We start from the raw sequence: 13,324 nt of genomic DNA, 5'->3' as shown, positions 1-13,324 counted from the left end.
GGACGGGCCCAGAGCCGACTCCTCCCGGGTCCGCAGGGCCTCTCGCCGCTCCACCACCTTCTCAGAGAGATAAGACCAGCGGGAGGCCGCAGGCCGGCTGCCTAGAAGAAAGCGCCCTGGGGTTCGAGGCTGCTTCCCGGCAGCAGTCAGAGGAACGCCCCGAGGGGAGGGGAAGAGTTCGGGCCTCCTTTCCCACACTTCGTTAGGACGCGGGCCGGGGCGGGACCCCGGCGGCCCCCCCCCGCGAGCCTGCGGCCCGCAGAGGGCGCGGGGCGCCTCGTCGCTCGGCGGCCCGGGCGGCGAGGGGCGCGCTGCCGGCGCGCCGTCGGAGGCCGCGGCACCGGGTCGCCGCGGCCGGGCCGGGCCGAGCGAGCAGGGGCAGCGCGGCGGGCGGGGCGGGGCGGCGGGGCGGGGCGCGGAGGAGGCGGGGCCGCGAGCGGGGGGCGGTGGCGGCGGCGGCGGCCGAGGAGGAGGAGGAGGAGAACATGGCGGCCGCGGAGAGCGGCTGAAATGCCTGTTCTTCAGGCCAGGCGAGCGGGAGTCTGACGCGATTCGCCGAGCCCTCCCTTCAGACGGCTGGACCTCGGCCTCGAGTGCTCGGCTGCCCTGTTCCCTGCTGCTCCCTCGAGCGGAGGCTGCGCAGGGTTCGTTCTGCATCCCCCTGCGGGGGGACCCCTGCTCCGGAGGAGGGGGCCGGAGAGCCGCGGCGGCGGCGGCGGCGGGCTCCCGGCCCGAGGAGCGGCGGAGGCCGCGGCGGCGCCGCCACGGTCGCGGGCGAGCGCGGCGCCCCTCAGCGCGGCCCAGGGGCGGCGGCGGCAGGTGAGTGGCGGGCGGCGGGCGCCGAGCCTCCCAGTGGGTGCAGCTGTCACGAGCCGCGCGGCCGCCGAGGCCCTAGGGGGCGGGGAGCAGCTGGCGCCCCTCCGCCCCCCGCTCTCCTTTCTCTCGGTGCGGTTCCCCTCCCACTTTCCCCGAGTTCTCCCTCGGCCTCGCGCGGCTGGAGGGGGCGGAGGTCGCAGCTGTCACGGGCACCAGCTGGGGGCTGCGCCCGCGGAGGGCGATTGCTGCAGCGGCGCCTTCTCTGCCGCCTTTCCCGGTCGCCCTAGTTAGCGCGGACAGGGCGAGCATCCGCGGAGGGTGCGCGAGGCTCGCGGCCGGCGGCCCGGCGTGGGGAGCGGCGCCCCGAGCCCTTCGGCGCTCCCCGCCGCCGAGAGGGGGAGCCGGAAGTCGGCACGGGCGCCCCTCGGCCCAGCGAGCGCGGTGACCTTGGCCAGCCGGGTAACCTCTCCGAGTCTCGCTTGCCCGGACTGCGAAATGGGGATGACCGTGGCCAGCCTTTCCGTAAGCGCGGCCTTCGACGGCGCTGCTCTTTACCCCGGCGCACTTGCTTTCTCCTCCCGACGAGGGGTGTCGGAGGTAGAAATGGGATTGATAAGTGAGATTTTAATGGTACGGCTAGGGTTTGGTCCTCTTCCTAGGATTTTGCTGAAAGGCCCTCGGAAGGGGAGCAAACGTGTGGACTGGATGATTGGGAGGTGGGATTGGTTAATGGTCAGTGACAGAACTCGAGCCGCTCTCTGGTCTTTTGGAAGAGAAATGGAGAAACCGGACCCGAGGGTCCCTAGTCCTTACTACCCAGCTGTGGGGTTTTTTTTTTTTTTTCAAACGGTCACTCCCATGGGCCAGACGCTGCCTCGGCTGACGGTGTTAGAGACGGAGGGTTTGACAATAAAGCCTGTGTGTGTGACAAGGACAGTCCACGGGGCTGTGGCTGCAGAGTTTGGTGGGGAGGAAAACTTTAAGCTGCAGGATCTTTTAGCCTTTCATGCTTGACTCTCCTCGTTCATCGTAGAGGCGTTGAAGAGGCAGATGTCCTTGTGGAGAAGGTGACATTTTTTCTTTGGAGACGGTGAATTTTTAATGTCGAGTATGATGATGGTGAATGAAGGGTTCTTGAGTGAATTGCAGTCCCAGCACCCTCTTGCTGCCAGGAGTAATCTGTGGCGATGATTTGTGAGGGCTGAGGCTTACACTTCAGTGAATAAGAAATCTTCAAGTGTCTGTGTAAAAAGTTGCTGTGATGAAGCTTAGATTACATTGTACTGCTGAAGGGATGGATTTCAAGGGTTAAACTTGTTTGAGGTTTGTCTCTTCTGGAATTGGTTGGCGGTTAGTCTCAAAAAAAAAAAAAAGCTGGCCAAAGGGGCCTCTCAGCCTGTTTCACAGAAGCTATGATGTAGTAGGAAGGGGGTCAGATTTCTTCATGTTGAGAATAATGTGAAAAGAGAGTATTTGCTTGGGTCTTTTGGTTCTTGAACTAGAAATAGTTTTGGGTTAAAGGTAGCAGTGGGGGTTTGATTCAGCTTAATAAACAGGCATTCCCTCAGCTATTTGTCACAAACTAGATACAATTGGAAGCGTTTCTATTTTATCTCCTGTACTTTGTGGAAAGGTCTAATTTGGTTTTGTGAACTGGCCTCTGAAATGTTTTCCCTCCATTTCTTATTAAGACTTTATGCTTTGGGAACAGTGGATCAGAAAGTGGACCTGATAAGGGAATATATGGTTTGGAGAGAAAATGCAGGGGAGCTGCATATAAGAACAGGTGTTTGGTTTGGTTTTTGTAGACATTTTGCACTGCTTATTTATTACACTCATTTAACTCACAATGAAGTTTGATTTTTAAGGTGCGAAACTTGACTCTTACGTAGTTTATAGTTAATCTCTTCCTCATTTCTTTCTGAGAAAATCTATAGGATTGTGTCTATTAAATTGCTTTTTGTGTGGTTTAAGCCAAGGGAGTATTTTAGATCTGCATTTTTTGGTAAGTGGTTTTATTGAAAAAAAGTGCTTGATGGGACTAATGATGATTGTTCCACTTAAATTGGGATTATATAGACAATGCCTTTTCCTCCCTCTTTCTGCCAACATTTGTTTTTCTTTCTCCCTCAATTCCAGGGTTTCATTTCTAGAAATCTGGGCTGGAAACAGAAGCAGCAGGTTGTATAATCCCAAGAATTTGCTCATGCCAGGAAGCTGTAAGGGTGGCATGAAGTGGGTGTGATGTAAAGATACTGCTACTACTTAAGACATTTAACTGTTGAGGGACTCTAGGGTCAAACTTTAATTTTTGTTGAATTTCCTGTTTTCTATGTATGTGTTAATCTTTTGGTGGGCAGAGGATTGGGTTGCTATGGTGCTGACTGGTATATATTGTGAAAGCGCTGGCAAAATTTCATATTTTTACTCTGTAGCGAATGGTGGTAAACAAGCCTAAATAATTTAAAGATGTTGTTCCCAGGATGGAAGGTTCTCTGCATGTACTCTTGATCCTGCTAATCCGGTGATCGGTCTTCACCAGGGCTAAATGTTGAGTAAGTGATGAGAATGGTGTAGAGGTGCTCAAAGGTGGAGTGGGGAAGAGAGGATATTAGACATTCCTTGAAAATCTTTTCTCTGTTGGATGGTATATCGCAATATGATTTATAATTGTTTTTTAAGGACGTTTTAGCCCTCCCTTCTCTGTTGTCATCAATTTCACGTATCTTCTCCTGGATACTACTTCTGTTCTTTAGTTTGGTTTTTTTTCGCTATCCCCCAAGGGCTCTACATTGTTTGAATATGTTGCATATCTTGTGGAATTGATTGGCCTTAAACGATATGAACAACATAGCTTTCATTTTAGGGCACATATAGGAAGGAGGTCAATACAAGCACACGCCACCGAGTAGAATCCCCTGTCGTGGGGCGTAGGAGATCCCCAGGATGCTCGTTATTATCTTGGCAGTGATTTTTGCCTTCTACATATGATAATTACAGGAATTCTCAGAGGGCCATAAACTGCTTTCCTGGCAGAGGTCCAAAAATATGTGGCCGGCTCCTTTTTACATTATCTGCAAATATCCAGCACAGAGGGGATAGGGTGAAATACTCGGGTTTCAGGAGTTGAATGACAGAGCACCATATCCAGTCTGGGCTGTAGAACCGTACAAATTTCTCCCCACCTTGTACAACTTTGCTGCCCATTTGGATAGACTAAACTGTAGGGAAGGACTCCTTTATTGCTTTTCTCTCAGGTTAACCAGTAGCTTAACTCTTGGTCATTGATCTCTGAGGATGGGCCCCTTGGTCTCTGACCTTTTTTCTTACCATTGGAGGTGAGGTCTAGTCATTTCAAGCCTTCCTTTCTCCCTTCTTTATATACATATTTTTTTGTGTGAGGAAGATTAGCCCTGAGCTAACATCTGATGCCAATCCTCCTCTTTTTGCTGAGGAAGATTGGCCCTGAGCTAACATCCCTGCCCATCTTCCTCTACTTTATGTGGGACGCTGCCACAGCATGGCTTGACCAACGGTGCATCGGTGCGCACCCGGGATCCGAACCTGTGAGCCCCAGGCCACCACAGTGGAGCGTGTGCACTTAACCGCTACGCCATCGGGCTGGCCCCTCCCTTCTTTATATTTGAGTTAGACGTTGTGCCTTTCTCTCAACGTATGGGGTCAGAGGTCATAAAATGGCCTAGTGACAACTGGGTACCATTCTTGGTTGCTTAGTTTAAGAAGGAGGTGCAGGGTTTTCCTGTATTTAGTTCTAGACAATGTTTTGTGGGAGCACGGTATTTGGAATAATATAGAGTAGAGAAATGATTATTTTATATTTCTGCAGGATACAAGGTTGAATAAGAGAAATTATTACAAAACACTGACACCAGCGTATGAGTCCAATTCTAGAAGTGCAAGTAGAGTGGGTTGTTGTATCCATGCTTCCTCCCCCGTACCCCCATCTGCAACACAGTGTTTTTGAGGCTCCTTGAAGTGACAGGTTTTTAGAAAAGCTTAGTATAGTTATCATATTTTGAAGATAAATAGATTATGCCAAAACAGAAGCTGTAGTCACTTGAGGAGTTGTGGAAGACTTGAAATTAATCAGTCTAGTCACCCTCATCTTAGATACATTTTGATCTAATCTTGCTCCATGAATATGTTTCAGTGTGGAGGGCGCGGAAGTTTGGCTTTACTGAGAAGGCTTGGACCTGATGGTTGGGAACAGACCAGACTGATAATAATAGGTGCAAGCACGGAGGTGAAATGCACCTATTAACAGGACCAGAATTCTAGTAACACTGGATTATCCAATATTTCCAGAGTGATACTTCATTTTTGCCCTTCTGGCTTGTAATTTTGAGGTGATTTTTAAGCTTCTTTTGGAGATGGAGGCTCGACTTCAGACAGGGGATTGTGTCCTGGCTCTTCCAAATACTTAGTAGATGTAACCTTGGGCTACTTTTTTAACCACACTAAACCTCAAGTTTTCATGTTTAAAATTGGAATAATGTACTTGCCCTCATATTGTTGAGATCTTTAAATTAACTTGTTAAATAACAAGATACGTCTAGCATAATAATTGGCACACAGAAAGACTTTAATAATGTTTTTTTTTACATTTCCATAACCTAAACACATCACTATCTAATCCATCCCCAATTTCTCTGATTCTTTTCTCTGTAGTTTCTTGGATTTCCCCCGTTATTTCTGGTTCTACAATCTGGTCCTCCTGTCATTTTGCACACAGAGTAATGAGCATCACATCAACCCTGTGGGCTTGAGTTTCTTTATCATTAAATGAGCATATTGGTCTGATTTCACATTTCTTGTGCTAAAATACTGATTTGTAGGTTTATAGCTGTTTGCCTGCATGTGTTTGCCTCTCTAATTCATCCTCCATATACATGGTGAAAGAATTCCTTTCTAAAATGTTTTTTGATGTTATTGTTTTTAGTGGAGATTCTCTGTGGACACATTTATCAAATGTAAATCATTTAAACTGTTCTTGTATTTCTCATTCCAGAAAGTTTACTGCAGATGGCATATGCAGAAATGCTTTGTAAACTGTAAAGTGCTACACAAGTGAAGAAAGTATTATATCGCCCATAGATGTCTTACTTCTTTGATTTTATGTTTCATTTTCTTTCTTTCTTCCTTCCTTCCTTCCTCCGTCCCTTCCTTCCTTCCTTCCTGAGGAAGATTGGCCCTGAGCTAACATCTGCCAGTTCTCCTCTTTTTTTTTTGCTGAGGAAGACTGGCCCTGGGCTAACATCCATGCCCATCTTCCTCTACTTTATATGGGACGCTGCCACAGCATGGCTTGCCAAGCAGTGCGTCGGTGCGCACCCAGGATCCGAACTGGCGAACCCCGGGCCACCACAGCAGAGCGTGCATACTTAACTGCTTGCACCACCGGGCCGGCCCCATCATTTTCTTTATTTAAATTGTATTTCTTTTATCTCTTGACCTTCAAAAACAGAGTCAAAGCTGGTATGTTCTCTGGAAAGCTTGATTTTTAGCACTCCCTTAGCGTCATTTACTCAGTTCTGTATAATAAATTTCTTTTTTCCTTTCTTTTTTTTTTTGAAAGAGATTCTCTTTTTAGTGTATATTGAATTGGTTTTCTTAATTAGATCGAAAAATCCTTGAGATGGCATGAACCACAACATTTAGAGTAAATGGGCTTTAATGGTAATTTAGGACAACCTCCTTAATATTACAGATGAGAAGACTAAGGCTAGGAAAAAATAGTCCTTTTCATGGTTCATGTATTTAGTGGCATTACTTGGGTGAGAACCCAGGTATTTGGCTTCTAAGCTTTTTTTGTGAGAGTTGCTTTTTGTATTTGAAAGTTCTTACAAAAAGATTTTAAATTTTAAGAACTCTAGTAAGCTTTTGAGTAATGTGTAAGCTGGGTGTAAGAGAGTGTTTTTATTTTTTGGCAAAAATTGACTGTCAAATATTGTAATAAGGTATTAATCAGGAATTAATTAAGGTGGCTCTCTCAAAAACTACAAAAGTGCCTGGAGAGAAATGTCTGCTTTTCTTGTATGGCCCTCATTCAGAGTCAGCAAATATTTATTGAGTGCTGTCTCTGAGACACACTGTACTCAGGTACTCTGCTTGCTCTACATATTACATTTTATAAACGAGGAAACAAGGCTCAGGGAGGTTAAGTGGCTGGTGTAAGATTGTACAGCTTGTAGGTATTAGGGATGACATTTGAGTCCAGGTCTTCTGACCTGAAATCACAAGCATACCTTTAAATTGGCTTCTTTCCAGGCATGTTCACCACATTTGGCCACCTCGCAGCCCTCTTTTCCTTTCTGGACTCTCTGTTCTGTACATGTGCAGTGGAGACTCCTGCAATCTCCTGGCTTTCTGGTGACCTGGGAGCCATATATACCAGTTACTTAATGAAAGTGTCACTTTAAGATTTTTGTGCTGTTTCTGATCTCACCTTTGTACTTTAGTAATGTTGATTCTTTGGTGCTTCTGTCTAGGTAAGCTTATCTTTGAATAGTTGGTTTTGGATTCTTAGCAGTAAAATTCTGCCTCTCAAGTTTTGTTAGTATTTAAATAGCTAAAGCTTAGCGTATTTTTTTTTTATTTGAAATAAATTGCTTGGTCATTCTCTGTGTTTCTACTTGTATTTTGAATGGTTGATCTTATTCTGATAGATTTAATGTGTTACGTGTTTTTTTTTTTTTTAAAGATTTTTATTTATTTATTTATTTTCCCCTCAAAGCCCCAGTACATAGTTGTATGTCATAGTTGCACATCCTTCTAGTTGCTGTATGTGGGACGCGGCCTCAGCATGGCCGGACAAGCGGTGCGTCGGTGCGCGCCCAGGATCTGAACCTGGGCTGCCAGCAGTGGAGTGCGCGCACTTAACCGCTAAGCCACGGGGTCGGCCCAAATGTATTACATCTTAAATTTTTAGTTTGACTATATGGTTAAAATATTTGTGTGCTTTTATTATCAAGCACAGATTTGATTAACAGTAAAAGGTATTCTGTTGTGAGTGTATGTGTGTATATATAAAGATATCACACCATATTTGGCTGGATAGCTGAAGGATGAAATGTCCTTGCTTTTTGAAAGCACCTGTACGTGAAATACGGGCTTTACTGTGGTGAGTTTGTTTGGAGGAAACCAGGGCAAAGTTATTTGTTCTGCAAAGTCTAAGTCATACCTCCCTCTCCATTCCCGATGGTACAGAAAGTCTGTAATTGAATTTCTAAGTAGCCATTCAGTCATTCATTCAAGACATAGTTAAATGAGTACCTACTTTGTTAAAGGTGCTGTGTTGTTAAGAGATAGGGAAGTTAAATGATAAGATATAGATCCTATTCTTAAGGAGATTATGACCGAAGAGAGATGATAAGACAAACACATCAATACCTGTAATACTAATTGAATGTGGTGAGTGCCATGAGAGAGGTACTGAAAGAGTGCTTTGAGGATTCAGGAGGGGGAGCAGTTATTTTCATTTGAGAGGGCTCAGGGCAGGTTTCATGGAGGACTTGGTGGTGGACAAGAACCTTCAAGGCAGGGGATGATTTCTGTGTGAGTGAGGGTGAGGAGAGCAGTATATTCAGGAAAATTAAATAGCAAAGATGAAAGGACAGAAAAGCTGGGGGTTATTTAGGGAGTAATGAAGGGGGAAAGTGCAAGGAGGAATGTGGCACAGCTGAAGTGGGAGAGGGACCCAGGTGCTCTTAGTGCAGTAGGAAGACATTGAGGGATTGTAGCGGAAGGAGGTGGTGGGGAGCAGTGAAGGCTGTAGATCTGGATGAAAAGGAGAAATGTCAGTTTTCCAAATTTACGTGGAGCTTTTTTTGGCAGGTTTTACACCCCAAATTTTATATTTTCATAGTTTTTGAAATCATTCCATATGTAAGGCTTACCACACTGGGAACTTCTTCACTCATTTTTATGTATATTTGAGAACAGACTATGTGTTTTTTTGGTAGAAGTTAGTACAAAATCTTTTTTGCTGGCTTACACTTTTTTTTTTTAAAGCGGTAGCTGTTTTTTAAAGTGTGTTATCATTTGGCATTTGTAAGATGATGCAGTGGACTTGTTTCCTAAGTGTAAAAATGTCTCCTTGTACAAATATAAGTATATCTCACTATGTAAGTGAGGTTAGTCATGCAGGTTGAAAGCCCCTGGCTCTCAATATAGTTCATGATTTATTTTACTGATTTATTTATGCCCTACCATGTTTCAAAAAGGATTTAAGGCAGGATATGTCATGAAGAGTCTTGGACCTTGTTCCAGCCCTGTCTATTATTTGAACCACTAGCCAACATTACACTGAGGGAACAGTGTTGAAGACAACTGGTGTCACAGAATGTGCTGCACTTGTGTCTTTTGCCAAACTGGTAGTAATTCAGTGATGGATACAGTATAATTCGAGTACCTTTAAAGATAACTCCTTGAAACTTTGATAGCATGCAAGGGAAATTGGTTTGAAGGCACTAATAGAGAGCTTTGACCCTTGGGAGCTCAGGCACATTTAGAGCAGTGGTCTCTACAGTAGGGTTTACATAAAATTATCTGGGAAATGGGAGAAATATTAGAGGTCTATAAGGAAGTTTCTTTACTTTCAGTCTGTTGTGATGTTTTATTTTATTTTATTTTATTTTTTTTAAGATTTTTTATTTATTTATTTTTCCCCCAAAGCCCCAGCAGTTAGTTGTCTGTCATAGCTGCACATCCTTCTAGTTGCCGTATGTGGGACGCGGCCCCAGCATGGCCAGAGGAGCGGTGCGTCGGTGCGCACCCGGGATCCGAACCCGGGCCGCCGGCAGCACAGTGCATGCACTTAACCGCCAAGCCACGGGGCCGGCCCTGTTGTGATGTTTTATAGGGGCCTGGGTAATTGGATTTTTAAATTTATTATTTTAAGTAGTAGACTCTTAACATACTTTGTATTGCAGTGGGGAGTCACCATGCAGATCTTTTGTATAATATTTCATAGAGGTTAACTGGTCATCTTGAGGCACAGGACTTAAGAATTGTCTAACTTAAAGATGACTCACTCATTTTTCTTTCACAAAAACCACGTCTCAAATTTGCTGACATTTTCTGTGACAAGTGGCTGTGAATAGCATGCTACCTAGCAGATATGTATGAAAAATAAACACACTTAATCTGTCCCTTTGGGATGATGGTAAGTTCTTAACGGTGACTCAAAAAGTGACTACTTTCAAAACAAAATAAAATTCCGTGTTATGGAGAGAGGTTATTGAAAATGTATATTTGAATTATTTCCATCATTATTGGATTTAATTGCTGAAAATGATGTATGTTAACTTTAAGAACGTTTTTATAGGTACACTTAAACTTGGAAACAAAATTTTCTAACATATATAAAAAGCTTGTAAAAGAAGTGGTTTAGTGGTTGTAAGCCCATCTGCTGAAAATATAAGAAGGCAATACCATCTGATTAGTTAGTAAGAACAACTGATTGTCATCAGGAAATATGGAAATGCACTAGCTGAATTTTAGCAAAAACCTTTGCATAAATGGTGAATGGGATTGAAAATTGAATATCATGTTTTATTCAGTGCAGCAAGTGATGCAGTTCTTCCCTTCGGTTTTACTCATCTTTGTAAAGTATGTTTTTTGGTTGTGATAGCCATTTAAACCAAATAAAATAGTTATTTATTATAAGGATGAACTGAATTTAGAACCAGACTTTCAAGTTGCTGTATTACAAAATGTGAAAGCGAAATGAAAAGATAACAAACCATGTTCATATTACTCTCACCGAAAAGAGTGTTATTAATAACAGTATTTATTAGAAAGAGCACAAAGCTGTGTCATCAATCATTAAAATGTTTAAAAATGGTTTATTTTATTATAATAAATGTCATTCTTTTACATTTCCATTTTTTGTATGCTTTACAAGGTACATAGTTTATTGGTCTAGTGTGCAATGTATATAAATTATAAATAAATATACATATATCACTTTCTATTTAAAAACTTTTTAACTGTGGGGTCTATGATGAAACTGGTTGTAACTGTTTTCTAGCAAGTGTTTTTACCTAAGAACCCTTGGAGTTCATGGACTAAGAGTCTCTAGATAGGCTTTAGGGGGACTGTCTGAAAATCTGAAAATTTTGTGAGTCTATGCATTTCTCTGGGAAGAGGGTCTGGAGCTTTTACCAAATTCCCAAAAGGGTGCATGGCTTCTGGGCCGGCCTCGTGGCCTAGCGGTTAAGTGTGCGCGCTCTGCTGCGGGTGGCCCGGGTTTGGATCCCGGGCGCGCACGTGTGCACCGCTTGCCAGGCCATGCTGTGGCAGCGTCCCATATAAAGTGGAGGAAGATGGGCACAGATGTTAGTCCAGGGCTGGTCTTCCTCAGCAAAAAGAGGTTTGGCATGCATATTAGCTCACGGCTGATCCTCCTCACAAAAAAATAAAAAGAAAAGGGTTCATGGCTTCCCCAAAGTTTAAGAACCTCTGTTATTAAGGACTGGGACCTCAGTAACTCCATTCATCCAGTCTTACCCTCTTGCCAAATTGAATGGATGTATCTGATGTCATCACTCAAGCCCGCAGGATGACTGGATTTGCAGTCTGTTTTTCCATTTTGCATTGGATGTGATTGTAATGCCTTTGGCCTTTATAGATATTAGAGTTCTATCTATTTGTTGCACAGCTACCTGGCCTTCATCACTTGGCTGCTTTTATCTATCATTTCTCACCTCTGTCCCTCTAACCCCCCGCCCCCAGAAGGGTGGACGTTTTGTATGAGTGTGGAGATGGGAATGCATATATGCCTAGAAGAGCCCAGTATCAGTTCAGGTATAGGGAAACCCTGCTGGGTAGGCTGGAATTCACAGTTGCTGTGCTTTTAACCTCTTTCTAGCATCTGAATCTCAGCTTTCTAGAGTCCTTAGGGTCTGATTTGACAGATGCTAAAAACACTTTCCAAGTTCTGTCAGCTCCTTAGATATGTTCCTTTTTCTTCTCACTGCCTTCATTCTAATTTAGGCCTAATTATTGTGATAGTATCCAAAGTGGTCTCACTGTCCCCAGTGAATTCCTTCTTCAGTCTGTCCTAAATTTTGTTTTGGAATGATCATCCTAATTTTTATTTTCATTGTGGTACTTTGCTTAAAAACCTTCAATGGCTCCTCATTACTGTCAAGATAAATTTGTTCCTTAGTCTGTCATTTAAAGCTTTCCAGTGTCTGGCACCAACCCGCTTTTCTGGTCTCATTTCCCACTGTCTCCCCCAATAAACTGTTTGAAATGAAATTGTCATTTTACTGTCTCCTAAACATCCCTTGGGCTTCTCTGTTTCCACCCCTTTATATATTCCTTTCCTTGGAATGTTCTCCCTTGTCCTGGTCTATACCTCTTGAAATTCTACCTATCCTTTAAAGCTCAGCTCAGATTCCACCTTGCTTATTAAGTGTTCAGACTATAAAATTTGAAAATAATCTCTTCCTTCAATGAACTCTTTTAGTATTTATTTTCCTTGTTATTCACTTGACACTTTATACTGCCTTGTACTGTGTACTTGTACTGTGTGGAATTTTTTGTTTTCATGTGTTCTGTCTTCCGTATTAGGGTATGAGAGTGGCAAAAGGGGGACATATTTTATATTTTGTCCTCTGCAGTGTCTTACACATGTAGATATTAAAATATTTGGTGGGTCGCATTGATTAATCATAATGCTACTTATTAACGTACTGAGAGAAGTAGACCTTTTTTGTATGTGTACCTGGAATACTCATACATAATATCTAGGGATTCTCTTTACTGGTTTCAGGGTATTTGAGAAATTGAATTGGAAATCAGATATTGTTCAGAGAGCATGTAGTCCTGCAGCATAAGAAGCTGACTGTTAAGGGTTATGTTCACAAGTCTGAGGTAGCTTGGTGACTCATTGTTCTCCAGTGTCAAGCTCCACCTGCTATGGAAACTTGTGTTCCCTCCTCTGTCTCCTTAGCCGTACTAGGGACACAAATTCCTAATGTCTGAGGATTACTACACTTCTGTTTTAATTTTTCAACACTTTCTTCTCAATAAAAGATGAATTTTTATTGAATACTCTTTTGAATGGTAATCTAGGAGAACCATGAGGTTATTATATTTTAGGATTCCTGCCCTTCAAGGAGATTATAATCTCTATAGGGAGTCTTATTTGCTTTAAATACATGAATTAAAAAATAATATAAAAGATGTCATATGGAGTATATAACTAACTAGTATTAGCTGCTAACTGAGATATGTGGAAACTCCTATAGCACTTACTATTTTTTAGCACTCACTTGAAATTTATTTATTATCATGGTTACTTGTTTCTGTTTTTACAGGTGTCCTTTCCCACCAACCACGTTGTAAATTATGGAGAGTAGAGGCCATTTATTAGTTATGTGGCAGTGTCACAATGCCTTTGTAGTGCTTTCCCCACGGTATACATACATAAATGTGTTACTGATGATGCCAGAAACCTAGCATGGTCTGGGTAGGTTTC

General features: G+C 43.5%; 1 protein-coding gene across 9 annotated transcripts in view; it reads left to right on the top strand.

The window, feature by feature from the left end:
• The first annotated feature begins 471 nt into the window (after window positions 1-471).
• The window catches only part of NCOA1 (nuclear receptor coactivator 1), a 232,043-nt gene continuing 219,190 nt past the window's right edge, over window positions 472-13,324 (top strand). For 8 of the 9 annotated variants that reach the window (XM_087437068.1, XM_087437070.1, XM_087437071.1 and 5 more), the window contains exon 1: window positions 472-819. The gene's annotated coding sequence lies outside the window, so the exon portion shown is untranslated. Of the gene's footprint in view, window positions 820-1,674; window positions 1,884-13,324 lie in introns of those variants that run through there. The other variant, XM_087437066.1, reaches the window with a different exon arrangement.

Source organism: Ceratotherium simum, chromosome 11 (genome assembly GCF_057802395.1).
Source record: "Ceratotherium simum simum isolate JZ-2026a chromosome 11, ASM5780239v1, whole genome shotgun sequence".
NCBI lineage: Eukaryota > Metazoa > Chordata > Mammalia > Perissodactyla > Rhinocerotidae > Ceratotherium > Ceratotherium simum.
Note: the sequence above shows the minus strand (reverse complement) of the source record. Positions and strands in the feature narration are given on the sequence as shown.